Source organism: Porites lutea, chromosome 9 (assembly GCF_958299795.1).
Source record: "Porites lutea chromosome 9, jaPorLute2.1, whole genome shotgun sequence".
Taxonomy (NCBI): domain Eukaryota; kingdom Metazoa; phylum Cnidaria; class Anthozoa; order Scleractinia; family Poritidae; genus Porites; species Porites lutea.
This window is the reverse complement of record NC_133209.1, coordinates 30,637,769-30,654,138: the sequence shown is the minus strand read 5'-3', so window position 1 is coordinate 30,654,138 and position 16,370 is coordinate 30,637,769.

The following is a 16,370-nucleotide window of genomic DNA, read 5'->3' as shown; positions in this document are numbered from 1 at the left end:
TTTTTACTGGACAAAGAAGCATTTCATTTCAGAATGATATTTCACTAAAAACCATGAGATTGGGAGTCGTGTGGTGAGAAAAGTTAAAAAATCGTGAGACTCACGGCAGAATCGTGAGCTAGCGCTTAGACCAGCTTGGGAGTCGAAGAGCAATATTGCTGATGTTTTCGTCATATTTATCGCCTGGACGAGTCAAAAAGCTTCAAAAGTTCATACTGTCTCAAAGTTGGCCATAGCGCTAATTTGAAACATTCAAAGCCCACATGAAGACAACATATCGTCCAGTGAAAAGTACAAAAGCTCTGGGCACAATGCACACTCAGCACTTCTTGATTGCGGAACAGGAACGATCAATCTACGACAGTTGCGATTTGGTATCGGGCGCTTTTCGTGCGAAGCCGACTAATTACAAACAGTGTCTACACCCAAGTGATACATTTGCATATCGCAGTGCCCACAATAACTTGTTCCTTACGCTACGCGTAATCCAAAAGTTAAAAAAACTAAAATTTTGATTTTATGCTACGCTGTCCTTGCTCCTGTGCCAATATCAACCTAGAAGAGAACCCTGAGAACGAAGTTGTGCCAATACATTCATTTTTCTCGCGTTTAAAATACCCTAATTTTGACCATATGTGGTCATTTGGCGGGAAATTTGAATTTCTTTAATTAACTGTAACTTTACGTCTTTCTCTCCGATTGAGATGGGGTTTTCTCCAGAAATCATATAATTTTATACAGAAAACTAGTATAAAATTAGTTACCATTTCTTTCCTGAATTTTTATTCTGATGCCAAATTTGGAGATCATTTATAACGTCACAATAGCAGTCACATGGCTAAAACTCTCAGTTTTGAGAGGTACGGGAGGAAAAGCCCTAGCAACCAACCACCGTGAAATGAAGTCAAATGTTTTTCTTGTCACTCGAAAGGTCTTCCTGAACCTTGCTCACTGTATGGAGTTGCCCAGACTACTTCCCACCACCCTGAATTTCTTAGACAAACGACGACAACTACGAAAACATACACCTTCATCTTCAACTGACTGCAACAAGAAACATAGCAGTAAACAAACTCGGGCAGTCACTGATAGGATGAAATTTGTCGTCTAAATCGGACAGCACTTAACGTCGACTAATCGACGAATTTTAATGTCAATTAAATTCAACGTATCCTGAACAAGGCCTTAGGGAGACACAAACGTATTTTATTAGTGAATTAGATATTCCAGTCGTGACTTTGTGAAATTGGAGGCAGGATATGAAGATTTCAGCAACACATTTGTCCCGGGGGAACTCCCATATGAAAAAGGGGATGCTAGTTGGAAATTTTGAATTAAACCCCTAAAGGAGAACAATCTGGGCATGGCCAAACCTTTTTTGACCTCTAAGAGACCATATTAAACTTTGATTATATGAATCGAGTAAATAAAAACGAATTGAAAAATATATAATTTTTTAACATTTCTTCGCGTGCAACCCTAAAAGAGGCCTTTCTGGCTAAATACAGGGTGTTTCAAAAGTTCGTTCCGATTGTAAATTGTATTTTGCGCAAAGCATTTAATGCTTCTTTAGGCAAATGTAAACTGTTTCAGGCAAGACATTTATCTAAATAACAGTTCAAAGCAATTTCAAACTAAAATTTGAAGAAATTCTATTTTTTTTAATTTTTGCCCCAACTGTACACGTACGCGAGTTTTTTCCCGCCATACTTTTCCTGCCCATTTTGTAGGTTTTCTATTTTGGTATTTTTAACGTTTTCTTTTATTTTCTCTGCTCCTTCATGAAAATGAAGGTCTACAATGTTTGTGCTAGAGCTCAGGCATCTATTTCTATGGTCTTCTGGCCATTCAGTCCAAAAACAATTGCCAAGTTGTTGAAGAAGTCTGAACGATGATCGAACAAGTGGTCAAAAGTAAAGACCTTAGAAGACAAACCAAGGAGTGGATGGCCGTTTTTTCACAAACTGTGTGAGAAATATTATCGAAAAAGCTGTTAGTATATGCGTAATAATTCCACAAAACAGAAAGGTAAAAAAATTTCAACTTCACATTATCGATCAAAGTTTCGAGCACAACGGTATAGGGATAAGTTACCTAAAAAAGTTGGAAAGCATTGAAGAGAAAAAGGCGATGCACACTTCATGAAAGCATGGTGTCAGAAGGATTTGTCAACTTTATACCAAAGGAGGACCGGACGGCAAACTCACGTGATGTGAACCCACTAGAGACCATCTGGATTATCGAGACGAGACAACATACAAAGATCCAGCCCTCAAAACACTGAACGAGCTAAGACAGTGACTACGCTCCGCCTGGAAGAGTGTGACTTTGGACACGCTTTCGGAGCTCGTACATTCTATACCTCACCGCTTAGAAAATGTAAGAAAACATACAAGAAGAAATTCTGTTTACTAATATTTTAGTTATTTAATGTGAAATGAATAATGAATAACCTACTAAGTTTTACAAAAGGACTTAAATCGGAACGAACTTTTGAAACACCCTGTATATTGTCGTTTTTGCCCAGAACACCCTAAGTGAGACCAAAATCCGAAAGTAAACACCTCTCAGCGAGACGACGAGTATTCCGGCCCCTTCCATATAGAAGTCAACTCCGGGACATTTGTATATTCTCATTTTTGAATATTTTGAATATTTTCAGCCTAAAATCTGCAGAAAAATAAGGATATTAAGCCTGGGCTGGAAAACATTCTTACGAAAAAAGAGTGTACCAGTGAAATTTAATATCCTACATAGAACACTAGCGAGTTGGGCCCAGTGTGAAAAAACATTGCAGGAAACCATCACATTCACGGACAAGGGAAAATCGACTAGGTATTCAGATCGAGAAGGCACTTTGGCGAAAATTAAAGAACGGAAAACTCTTATTTAGCCGCGCAATAAAGAACTTTTCGTTTCAAAAGAGGTTAAAGAAAATGCTCTAGCATCAGAGGGCAAATCCTACCGACTATAAACAAAAAACACCGGAGAAAATCAACATTGAGTGTGAAACAAGCGGGAAAAATCACATATTAAATTTGCTCCGTCAAAATCAAGAGGGGATCCTCTCTTGTCAAAATTTAGAACCCCCCAGAGTATAATCTACCCGCTTGAGAAAGAACACTTACTGGAACAAGCAGCATTTTAGCGGGAAGTAAGAGTCGTGTGTTGCCTACCGACCACTTTTTCATTAAAAAACAATTTAAACGAGAGTTGGAAGAGGGCTTTGGACAGCGATTTCCCGAGCATGCGCAGCTCATGGGACTATCCCTTTAAGTCGTGAAACAAACACTCTGTGACTGGATCCTATAAAGAAAAGAACCGTTCCGGGGAATAATTGTCAGTAACACTCGTAGGCAAGTCAGGACGGGGTAGACAATTTTCTCATTATGAAATCAGCATAATGCAATGAAAATAGCAAAGACTACGCGTTTAGTTATGTAACTTTGTTTTAAATTTCCGTTCTAATTTGTGAAAGGCCTGGACGGGGGTAGTCTGCTACACAGCCGTTTTTAGTGTCGTCACGCAACGCTCCTCCCCACTAACGGCTGCTGAAAACCGAACTACATTCCTTTCCCGTGATTAGCCAATTATAATTCAGTTCCCATTTTCTGGAAAGTGTTCGCGCCACCTTTGCGGTACTGTGACTCCTCCAATCACAGCTTTGCTTTTATTGTTGCCCCATGTGTGAATGACAGAATAATCGAAATCGTCGCGTGAAAACAAGCAATTAACTACAGTGTTGTCGTAGTCGAGTCCTATTCAAAATTTAGGAGATAAGCAGCAACAGCAAGAAAGTCGAGCAAATTGCGATTCACAACATGGATGTGCTCATAAAGTGGGGAGGAGCGTTGCGTGACGACACTAAAAACGGCTGTGTAACAGACTAGGACGGGGGAGGGTGAAACAGATTTCATTACTCCGTTTGAGCTATTATATTGAAACAACAGTGCATATCAGCCAGCTGTTATTTCAACAGTATAAGAATCTATGAAGAACAAGCGAATAATTCATTATCATATAATTTAAACTGAACTGGAAGAATATCGCGCCGCGCTCTGCAGTACCCGACGAGTCATGGCCTATAGTAGCTAACAATAATAGTAACTGATTTTTGGAAACACCATTTATCGTTAGCTATCAGTCACGATCTCTGTAACCTCAACTTCAATCACGCGGAAGTTGTTGACTATTTAATACATTTTCTTCTCCGTTTATTGGCTGTTTACCATTGCGACAATATTCATCAACTTTCTCCCTTCAATATGATATGTTTTTTAGTGTGAAGGACGTATAGGAATATATATAATCCACAGGTGGAAACGTTTCGCATTCGTGGAAACTAGTAGCCTGCTTGGAAGGCCCAACTGAGAAGAGGAAGGAGGCGCAGCGCCAAAGGTCGAGAAAGGGTAAGGGCACAATTTTGATCTTCCAAAGTTTATGTCAATAAAACACATTTACCCCTATGCCTGCTTCATGTTTGAAACACAAAGCAATTTTTAGTCTCTAAAAACAGTAAATGGCAAAAATTATTATATATAAAAAAACTGAATTTCCTTTGATACCTGCATCGCGTTCTGCTAGGCTGAGGCGCTCATGTACAAGTGTATCACCCATAAATGTAATAAAAACCATAAATGTAATACTAACCATAAAAGTAATAAAAGTCAGCCATAAATGTAATACCCACTATGAATTTAATTAATAAAAATCAACTATAAATGTAATAAACCACTAACCATAAAGGTAATAAAATTTTAACCATAAATGTAATAATCTGGCTCAACATAAATGTAATAAATGTTAACCATAAATATAATAAGTATAGAAAGTCGCATCAAAGCGAGTTTGTTTCACGGTATGAGAACGAGTGATGTAAGCCTGGGTGAAATTTTACATTTCAAGTACCCGAGCGTTTCGGCGGTACATCGCATAGCCACCCGGACTTTTAGAGATAAAAAACAACAACAACAAAGCTCATTCTTTCTTTCGACTTTATTTTAATGTCTATAGAGAAAGAGCTAATGCCAGAGATAAAAAACAAAGGAGACCAATTTCGTTTTAAGAATAACATGAAATAATTTTATAGCGGCGGTGAGAAAACGAGAAATGCTAGCGGCCACTGAAGGTGAAAATGAGCGGCAGCGAAATTAAAAAGTGAACAACAGGACCACATACAACATTTCCTCCAAAAAACCGGCGGCTGCAGAAATGAGCAAAAGGAAGTTCTGAAAGCGGGTGTCCCTTTCATTCTCTTCCCAATCTCCCTTCTCTTTTATCCTTCTCTTCCCTCCCATTTCAAAGCCTGTTCCTCATGGAGAAGTACGAAGAAGTTCAAAACTAAATTAAAAAGGTTCTAGATGATAGATGAACAGAAGTGTTTTTCCTGGTACTTGAAAGGAAGATAGGGGCTTATTTATTTTAAACAATTTAAGGGGGTTGGCCGGGGGGACTTATTTTGCTATCAGCTTTCCTTAAATAACTATCATAAAAAGTGGAAGCGCTCGAGTACAAGAATTTGAAGGTCATACAGCCGAGGACCAAAAACAAATCCGAACTTCCAGCTGGTTAATAAACCATCCCGGATCAGTCCACCCGAGGTTTTACAGTCGTGATTGATGAACACAGTCATTTATTTATTAATAAAGAATAATAAGGGGGAGGGAAGGGGGGGTTAAAAGAGGGGGGGTGTTAATAGAGGAATTATGGTAATAAATCCTTTTTGAAAATGATAAAAAATAAAACAAAAAGCACTTTGCTTGAATGCACATGTAGACTGCAAAACATGTTTTTCTCTACCTACTTTCTTTTCATTTTTAGATACGATTGGTACTTATGGTTGTAGTTATAGTTCACGAACTATTCAAACTGGTCAAAGAAACTTCCCACGGCAACAAAAATGGTCTTTGGAAGGCGTCCGACAATGACGACATTTTCCTCTGATCAGCTGAACTTTTTCAAGTTTTCCACTGTTGTTTTTGACGAATTTCCAGTCGCCCTGCGCAAAGTGTTTGAGTTATTGTGGAATAAACAAACCGCTCCTCCACCCGGTTTTCGGTTATGGGATGACTCGTCACTGGTTCGGAACTTGTTCCTCAACAAAGAAAGACTGAGAAGAAGAAAACTGAATGTGCCAACCAGTAAATCCTTTATGGAGTGGGACTGTACAGATCTGTTTGATGCCACACTCTATGCTGAAAGCTTTGCCATGCCAGATGGGAAAGGAGGGCTTGCTACCCTAGGGAAACTGTACGTGAAACCTCGTGGCTTGTCACCACCATTTCACCACTCCGTTATCAGCCCTTCTGGAAACCAAGCTGAGACATTCGCCTTAGCTTTGGACCAGCTTCGCTTGCTGCGAAACTCCCTTTGCCACCAAACAAGTACACAGAAGATTGACAAGGCAACATTTGATAACTACATACAGCTTTCCAAAGATGCCATTAGGGCACTCGGACAAAGTACGACAAAAATCGATGATGTGGGAAAGCTTGGTGAGAAAGATTTTCCCACTTCTAGAGTTCAACAGCTAGAGGAAGAATTGAGGAGAGAGAGATTTGAACAGATTGAAGATAATCAGGCCCAAATGGACGCTAAAATAACAAATCTCGGATCAGACATGAAAGACCTCAACACCAGCCTTAAATCAGGAATAACAGATATTAATACAAAGCTAGAAAACGTCAAATCGGACGTGAAAGATGTCGAAACTGGAGTAATCAATGTTAAGACTAAAGTGGAAGGAGTAACGTCGGACGTGAACTTTGTCAAGAACGAGGTCACAACCTTTAACCCAAAAGTAGAAGAAATGCGATCAGACTTGAGAGGTATGAAACCTCTCGTAAAATCAATCGAGACTAAAACGAAAGAGGTCGGATTGGACGTCAAAGATATAAGAACAAAAGTGACTGACATAAAGACAAAAACAGAAGATATCGAAGCACTCGGAAAAAAAATAAAGAATGGTATGGCAGATGCTAGGGCAAAAGTAGAAGATGTTGGGTCTAACGTTAAAGGACTCTCAACTGGAGTAACAGCGGTGAAGACAAAAGTAAAAGAGACCCGGCGGGAGGTAAAGGAAGTGAAAAATGAAGTAACAGGAATGAAGACAAAGGTGGAAGATATCGGTTCTGACGTGAAAGGAGTGCAAAGTGGTGTAACAGATGTGAGATCAAAAGTGGCAAGTCTAGGGTCAGGCATGAAGGATATGCAAAGGGACGTGACAGATGTGAAGACACAACTTAAGAATGCGAATGAATCAGTCAAATCTAGAGTAGCGGAAATCGAGAGAAACGTTATTAAAGACATTAGGTCTTACGTGAAACCTGTAAAGGGGGAAGTGACAGATTTGAAGACGAATGTGCAAGAAATCAGATCAGATACGAAAGATGTGAAAACCGGTGTAGCAGAGGTAAGATCAAGAGTCAGCAATGCCGGATTAGACCTTAAAGATGTAAAGTCTCGAGTAACAGATATGAATACAAAATTGCAATATGTACACTCGGAAATGAAAGAAGTGAACAAAAATGTACCAGGTGTAAAGACAGAGATAAACAACGTCCAGGACCAAGTAACAAAGGTGAAAACAACAGTGGAACAGACGCGGTCAGACGTAAAAGCTATAAAACCTCATTTAACCTCAATCGACACGAAAGTGACTGGAGTCGGGTCAGACGTGAAAGATGTAGAAAACAGAGTAAGAGATGTTAAGGCAACACTGGAAGAGATAGGGTTAAAGTTACAAACAGAAGTAAACGATGTTAAGATAAGAATGGCAGAATTGAAAGAGGAAGTAAGAACTCGGATTGATATCATAGCACAAGCAATGCTACCTGGAATCACAAAAGGTAAGTTTTACTAAACAGCTGAATGCTTGGGCTATCGAGGAGAAGCTAAGAGAAAATAAGTAGGTTGACGTTTCGACAACCTGTGCGGTAGTCATTTTCCTAGTCAAAGTCTTTGTCTTTTATATAGCCTAAATTTGACTACCGCACAGGTTGTCGATACCCTCACAAAACTGACTTTAGTAACCCCCGCCCCCAAGGTTAGGATTTTACGGAGGGTTATAACGCAAAAGTAAATGTCAGAGTATATGTCCATTACGCCTAAATTTGGAGGGCTGGATAGCCCCTACTTACACAAGACTTTACCAAGTCATCCCCCGGAATTGAAGATACTGAGTTAATAATTGATAGTGTTCATTTTTCGACGGACAAAATCCCATTTTATGAACAGGATCTGACGTTCAGGCAGCCTAGTTCCAAGGCCCCCATTGAATAGTTATAGCAAAGGAAGACTGGCTACTATGCTTTAGATCGACCTCGATTATCTCAGTCGAATATTGTGAAATTTTGAGTTGGCGCCTAGCCAAATACGATAAAAATATTTTTAACGGTTTATTCAGTTCTAAAGAAAAGCGTTTTGCCAAAAAACTTGTGCCACTATACTGAAGGTAGTACCTCAGACTTGCCCTCGACAAAAAAATGAGCTGAATCGATTTTTTTACCGTGGCCAGAAACTTTTGATATTTCTTTGATTTTTACAGACATTCACTCTTTAGTTAAATCCTAATCCATAGCTGGAGAAAACAACCGATGAGTTAGTTGGTAGCGTCGGCCGTTTACTCAGGCCATATATCCTGCCCCCAAAACTGGACTCAGGTGAAAACACTCTAAGTGCTGTCTAAACAAAATGAAGCGACTATTAAAATAATTCCCTAACAAAAATACTGGGATATGCTGATTTATAAAATAACTAAGATAGTACGCGCGTTCTGATTGGTTAAAAACCTATCGTTTATTGTGCCGGTAAACTCATAGAAAACCGAAACATTTTCCGTTTTACTTAAAGTTATTTTATAAAAGCAATAGACCACACTTTCTATGGGTTTACCGGCGTGATAACCCACTTAATATGTTGGAAGAATACTCGAAAAGCTTGTAAAATCACTCGCCTTCGGCTCGTGATTTACAAGCTTTTCTCGTGTTCTCTCTTCTCGTGGGTTATCACGCCGGTAAACCCATAGAAAGTGTGGTCTACTGCTTAAGTTTCCCATATTTCTCAGCAAAGAATGTACTGAAACTCTGATACATGCCTTTATTTCTAGCCGCCTTGACTATTGTAATAGCCTCTTAAATGGCTTACCAGCGTATCAGATTCAAAAACTGCAAAGAGTCCAGAACTCTGCTGCACGTCTTGTATTTCACGAAAGTAAATTTTGTCATATTACACCATTGCTCAGAGCCCTACACTGGTTACCCGTAGCATACCGAATTGTTTTTAAAATTTTATTGTTAACTTTTAAGGCCATTCATAAACTTGCTCCGACTTACATTTCCGAATTTGTATCACCGAAAGACACAGGGGGTAGGTACTATCTTAGATCAAATAACGGCAAACTTCTTAACATTCCACCATGCAAGTCTCTTTCCACGCTTGGTGATCGATCTTTTTATATGGCTGCCCCAAAATTATGGAACGATCTTCCCCTTTTTATTAGAAATATTTCTTCAGTTAATGCTTTCAAGAAGGCTCTTAAAACTGATTTATTTCAGAAGGCGTTTCCCAGCTATTTTATTGTTTTTATTCTCTTTATTAAGAAGGATTTGTATATAGGATTTTAAAGATTAATTTTTATTTTTAAATTGTTATTTTTACTAATTTTTAGGAACGATCTGTAAATAAGACTTTTTTTATTATTATTATTTTTTTTTGGAATATGTACTAGGATTTTAGGATTTTGTTGAGTCAATGTTATGCGCAGATGAAAATTTCTTTCCCTGGATTGATATTTGCTCAATACAAATCAATAAATATTATATTATTAAATATTAAGTCTGATTTCCGTATTTACACGCACTCTCGGGCCACTCTGCCGTGGAGAATGATTGAAGAATTCGTTAAAGCAATAACTACTAAATTAAGAAAAATGTTTTTCTTGAAGGTCATACCCTTGTTAACTCAGGCCGAACGGAAACTGTACCAAACTTCTCGTCCCCTGAATTAGAGGAGCAAGAGGTGAGATACAACAAACGACCCTTGGATGATTTGAAAAGCGAAGCAGACGTACCTTCCGGATCGAAAGTGATTGGTCAAAACGAAGAACACAGCAACTACATGCGTGGCTTGAAACTGCTGGGCCAAGGAGACTACAAAGGAGCTTCGGAATATTTACAGAAAGCTGCCGATCTGAGTTCACAACGGCTTGTTAAGAATCAAGATGTCGCGCGTACGTTTTATCATCTGGGGGTTGTGCAACGCGACACGAAGAACCTTAAAAGTGCTACAGTATCATTACAGATAGCAGCAGACATGAACTTAGACCTGCTTGGTGAACATGAAGTCACAGCTTGTTGCTTCTTTACCCTTGGAATGGTGCAAAGTGACATGGGAGACGACAAAGGTGCCTTAGTTTCCCCACAAACAGCTGCAGAGATGACATTCAGTCTGCTTGGAGTACACAAAGACACGGCTTGTAGTTACTTCAACCTTGGTAGAGTACTGTATGAAATGGGAGACCACAAAAGAGCATCAGAGATTTTAACCCAGGCAGCAAACATGTACTTGAGCCTGGTTGGTGGCCATGTGGTCACAGCCCTCAGCTATATTTATCTCAGTTTAGCGCAGCTTTCGGTAGGCCAATGCAAGGATGCTTTGGAATCTGTACATAAAGTGCTAAATATGAAGAATTTGAATTTTCAAGCCGATCAAAAACTGATGGAGTATCTTAGTTACCTTGTCCTTGGCTTAGTGCATCGTGCCTTGGGAGACCACGAAAGAGCTATGGAGTCTCTACAAAGGGCAGCTGTCGTGATTTTAAGCCTCCTTCAAGATGACGACCAAGATAAGGCATGTTACCATCTTTCACTTGGTCAAGTGCAGCTTCTTATGGGAGACGAAAAAGAAGCTGTGGATTCCCTACACAAAGCCGTAGCCATAAATGTACATCAGCTTGGTGTACACAGGGAAACGGCAGTTAGTTACTTTAACCTCGGTTTTGTGCAGTTTGTTTTTAAGGACTTAAAACCAGCAATACAATCTCTTCAAAAAGCGTTAGACATGTACCAAAACCTGCTTGGTGAGCACAAAAGCACTGCGTCTTGCTACCATTGGCTAGGAGTGGTGCAGCATGCTTTGGGGGATCTCGGGCTTGCTAATGAGTTTCTCAAGAAAGCAACAATTATGAGCTCAAACCTCCTTGGAGATAACGAAAACACAGCCTCAAGTTTCGAAAACCTTGGTCTTGTGCAGCGGGATATGGGGCAAAGCAAAGAATCTTTGGAGTCTCTGGAGAGAGCGGCAGACATCAGATCAAAAGTGCTTGGAGATCACAAGCATACGGCGCGTAGTCTTTACCAACTAGGGATCGTGCAGCATGACATAGGGAAACTTAAAGAAGCTGCCGAGTCTCTAATGAAAGCGGCAGACATGAACTTGAATGTCACTGGCGATTATGAATTCACGGCTACTAGCTTCTTTACCCTTGGTATAGTGCAGAGTGAAATTGGTGAAAATGAAGGCGCCTTAGTCTCTCTACAAATAGCAGCGGATATGAGATCAAATTTGCTCGAGGAACTCGAAGACAAAGCATGCAGCTACAGCAATCTCGGTGCATTACTGTATAAAGTGGGGGACCGAAAAAAATCGTTAGAATTAGACACTGCAGACAGTTACCAAAACCTTGGTGAATTGCAGCATATAACAGGAGACCATAAAAGAGCCTCAGAATCGCTACAGAAAGCGGCAGATATAAGAACGAATCTCCTTGGTGATCACAAAGATACGGCGCGTAGCTATTTATTCCTTGGTGTAGTCCAACGCGACTTAGGAGATAGCCAGAGGGCGATGGAAACTCTAAAGAAAGCGGCGGACATACAGTCAACACTTGGTGGTGATCATATAGAAGTGGCAGGCTGTTTCTTCACTCTCGGTTCACTACAGCGCAACATGGGAGACCACAAAGGAGCGCTAGAGTCTCTACAGAAAGCAGCAGACATTAACTTAAATCTGCGTGATGCCTATGAAATCACAGCACGTTGCTTTTACATGCTTGGGTTAATACAGCATGAAATAAACGACAATAAAAGGGCAGTGGAGTCGTTACAAAAAGCGGCAAACATGCAGCTTAATGTACTTGGTGAACATGAAAACACGGCAGGGAGTTACCACAAACTCGGTGAATTGCAGCATATAACAGGAGACCAAAAAGGAGCCTCAGAATCGCTACAGAAAGCGGCAGACATAAGAACGAATCTCCTTGGTGATCACAAGGACACAGCAGACAGTTACTTCATCCTTGGATTGGTCCATTTCGACTTAGGAGATAGCCAGAGGGCGATGGAAACTCTAAAGAAAGCGGCGGACATTCAGTCAACACTTGGTGGTGATCAAATACAGGCGGCAGGCTGTTTCTTCACTCTTGGTTCACTACAGCGCACCATGGGAGACTACAAAGGAGCCTTAGAGTCTCTACAGAAAGCAGCGGACATTAACTTAAATCTGCGTGGTGTCCATGAAATCACAGCACGTTGCTTTTACCTGCTGGGGTTAGTACAGCATGAAATAAACGACAATAAAAGGGCAGTGGAGTCGTTACAAAAAGCGGCAAACATGAGACTTAATGTGTTTGGTGAAAATGAAAACATTACGGAGAATTACCACAATCTCGGTGAATTGCAGAATATAACAGGAGACCAAAAAGGAGCCTCAGAATCGCTACAGAAAGTGGCAGCCACACCTGGGGCGCAGAACTAATGCCAAAGGGCATCCTCAACCAACGAAATCTAACAAATGAGGTATTGAACGTGATGTAATAGCTGGAACTCTCTGTGAGTTTCACTTGCCAGAAAGCACTTTTTGCATCCATTACGCCGAACACTTTCGCCTTGGTAAGTCGAGACGCAACATCATCCACAGTAGGTAAGGGATAGTGTGAACGCTTATGTGCAGTGCAAATCTTTTGGATCCAAGAAAATGCGGACAACGTTCCGCGATTTCGCGCGCCTTTGAAAGCGCGAAAGTCCTGCTGGGATTTTGTCCTTCGCCATTTCCTTTCCGCCTTCCGCCTCGTCCTTATAGCACACTTAATCTCACTGTTTAACCACGGCAAGCGCTGCCTACAGATAACCACTTTCTCCTTCATCGGCGCATGCTTGTCCTGAAGAGATGTTAGTGTCGAATTGTAACTGGACGTTAGCTCATTAAGGTCACTGTATTCTCTTGTGCAAAGTTCGGATTTTTCCACATCCTGACGTAAAGCATCAAAATCAATTGCCCTTAGTTGACGATAACGAATAATCTTTGCAATACAATCAGGCTTTGCGCTATTAAGAGAACACAAAACAGATGCGTGGTCTGAGAGATATCGGTCGGCCACAGGAACGCTAGAGATGACTGGACCATGCTTACGCGTTATCATCAAATCAAGCGTATAGCCGCTCACATGAGTTGGTACATTCACATTCTGCTTCAGTCCCATTGACGCTAGTAAATCCAGAAATGCTCTAGCATCAGGGTCGCCTTCGACATCCACTTGGAAATTATAGTCTCCAGTTAGAATAAGAGACTCCGGGGATAGAATAATTGTCTCGAGATAAGAGCCAAACTCCTCAAAAAACACAGGAGGCGTGATGGGGTGTGCTTCAGAATACGGTGGGCGATAAAGAACAACGTACATCTAGCTTAGCCCTTAGTAATCATTTAGAGTTACACAGTAGCTGAGCCAGACGGTCCACTTGTAATAGTACTCCAAAAGACAATTTCGAACGCTGAAATGCTAAATTCAAAATATTCTCGCCGTTGTGTTCACCTGTTGTGAATTGTACTAGCTAAAAAAATGTGTTAAGTCAATAACTGGTATTTTTGATAGGAAAGATCCTAATGGCATTTTAGTGTTTATTAAAAAGTGCGTTTCTTAGGGATTTTAACGAAGGAAGTTATTAGAGACGAGACTTTTTGTGTTCCCGTAGCCGGACAGGTACGGACACTTACGGCTTGACTTAAATTTTATGGCTAAAATATTTATATAGAATCTTCAGTTGATGTTCTGTTAAAAAAGTCTCGCCAACGCCTTCTTTCGGAAAGAAACTCATTTTTGAGTTTGTCCTGTTTGATTAGAGTAGAGTGTAAGTTTATAAAGTTGTTCAATTGAAAATATATCCTGTGAATTTTTCGTTAAGATTGTAACATATGTATTGGAATAGTGATCTGTTCAGCTGTCTTACTCTGAGGAAAGACCGCCTTTTTCCATATGAATTTGTTTACTACTTGAAGCAAATGTTGTAAACTATTAAGGAAAAATGTGAACCTTATTTACAAGTTACTTCTACTGAACTTGTAAGAACGTTTTTTATGACCAAACTGGTCGCTGTAATTTTTCCTAAGTCTCTGGCGTTGTGTTTTTGGAAAACAGTCGGGTTCCAGTATAGAAAATATCGCAAATAGGTTGTTCTTGTAATGACGTATCAACTTAGCGCAGCGGCTCCCTCGAAATTCATGAACTGAATTTGAGTGGCAGTTCGCGCCTAAAACTGTGAACTATGTGTGCCCTTAAAAACGCAGCGCTAGAACTAAGATCAGAGAGTTGCTTTACACTGAGCTATAGTGAACGTGTAATCAGAAAAAGGAAGGAAATACAGGGAACTGATTGAACGAGGTATTGACTGAGTTTCTATATAGCCGCCTGCAGAGCTAGTTCCCCCCACAATCCGCCTGTCGAGCTATTACACACTTGAGGGTTGAATGGAGATGGAAATTTGGAATCGCGATCTATGCTCATGAAGTTCGTTTAGTCTAGAGCAGGAACACCTCCCGGTCTAGAGTTTATGGAAAGCCCTCCCGGGAACCGGCCGTCATGAAGCCGGCGTATAACAGAAAAATAGAACATCTTGTATCAAAATACAAGCGAAAGATTTCAGTGGAAAGTTGGGCATCGCCGCTATGGCTGTTTTTCCTATCAGTTTTTGACAGTATGGGCGCATAAAAAAAGGGTGACTAATCATTGGTCAGTGGAGGAATTAATTAAAATCATAAAATTTTCTGAAAGAGCAGCACAGACGGGTGTGAGCCCTTTAGTTTTGTTTTCAGACTCGAATTACGGATTAAACTAGTATTAAAATGAGTCACTCACGTCAGAGTGGCTCTGTGGCAGTAGGCGAACGGAAATGAGTCCAAGTAAAACTGATGGATATTAAGAAATCGAGCTTGCCAACACTTACTGGAGGCAGTTTTGATTGACGTTGGGGAGTTTTTAGAAAAATCAACACGTGTTCACGAACAGTGTTTTAGATTTTTGAACTTTGTCTCTTTGACAATACCTTAGTCTCCAGGAGCTGTAGTCTCCAAATAATTTTGGCGTCAACGCAGATTTTTAATCAGAATAGCAATTCAACTCTCAGTGACATATTCTCCGCCGCCGAAATGAGTCAACCGCGCAAGTCAACAGTGATAGACTGGCAACAAAGAATCCCGACTGACTCGAGCCCTCTTCGAGCCAACGATCGCAAACCATCATTTGTCATTCTCCTTACAGGAGCCCATATTGGGTCCTGCTCCTTATGATGATCTGTACTGACGCTTACGGGGAGGCTCCGCCCGAAAAGTGGTTCTTTCAGTCAGGCTTCCTGTCTATAAACGGGTAGGAATTTTGTGAGTTCATTTAAGTGAATGAAAGAATACCCTGGGTGCCGCGAGGTTTCTTCCTCGCACTTCCCTAAATAGTATAAGCCGACGCATCTTATAACAGCATCAAACTCTCCGTAATATGACGAGAATAGTTGCTGTCAGGAGCTTCATAGTGAGAGGGGCACAATTTTTAGTTCAATGGAAGGTACAGATGAAAGGGGTACTTTTTCTATCAATGAATGGACTATACAAGAGTAAGCTGGGTTGGACCTCGGGGCGGGGTTTCCCCAATGAAACGTGGCTGAGTAGCCCCTCTGGGGGAAGTGGGGAGGGGAGCTGCCTTTCTTTTTATCTAGAGGTGCTGCCGGACCGTAATTGCACCAATTTTTTTTACTTTTAGATTTCCTGCGAGTCACTTAAAATGAAGCTGTTTCAAAGGGTTTGGTCATTGTCTCGATTCAAAATGATCCAAACCGCAAGAGAGAATGTCCAAACTCATCCCAATACAATCTCATGAGATAGAAAAAGAAGAAACTGCTAATAAGACAGTAGTGTGACCAATAATTTCCTTTTCATGCGAGTGGAGGTCTTGACTGTTTTCCGTAAAAAGATGTCCTCTTTCAGTAACAAGCGGAAAACTAATTTAACCTGAGACTATTGAACCTCTTTTAAATGATTGCTAGGTAATTCACAAGAATTAAACGTTCTGAAACAAGGCAACAAAAAAGGAGATTTGATTTGTTGTAATG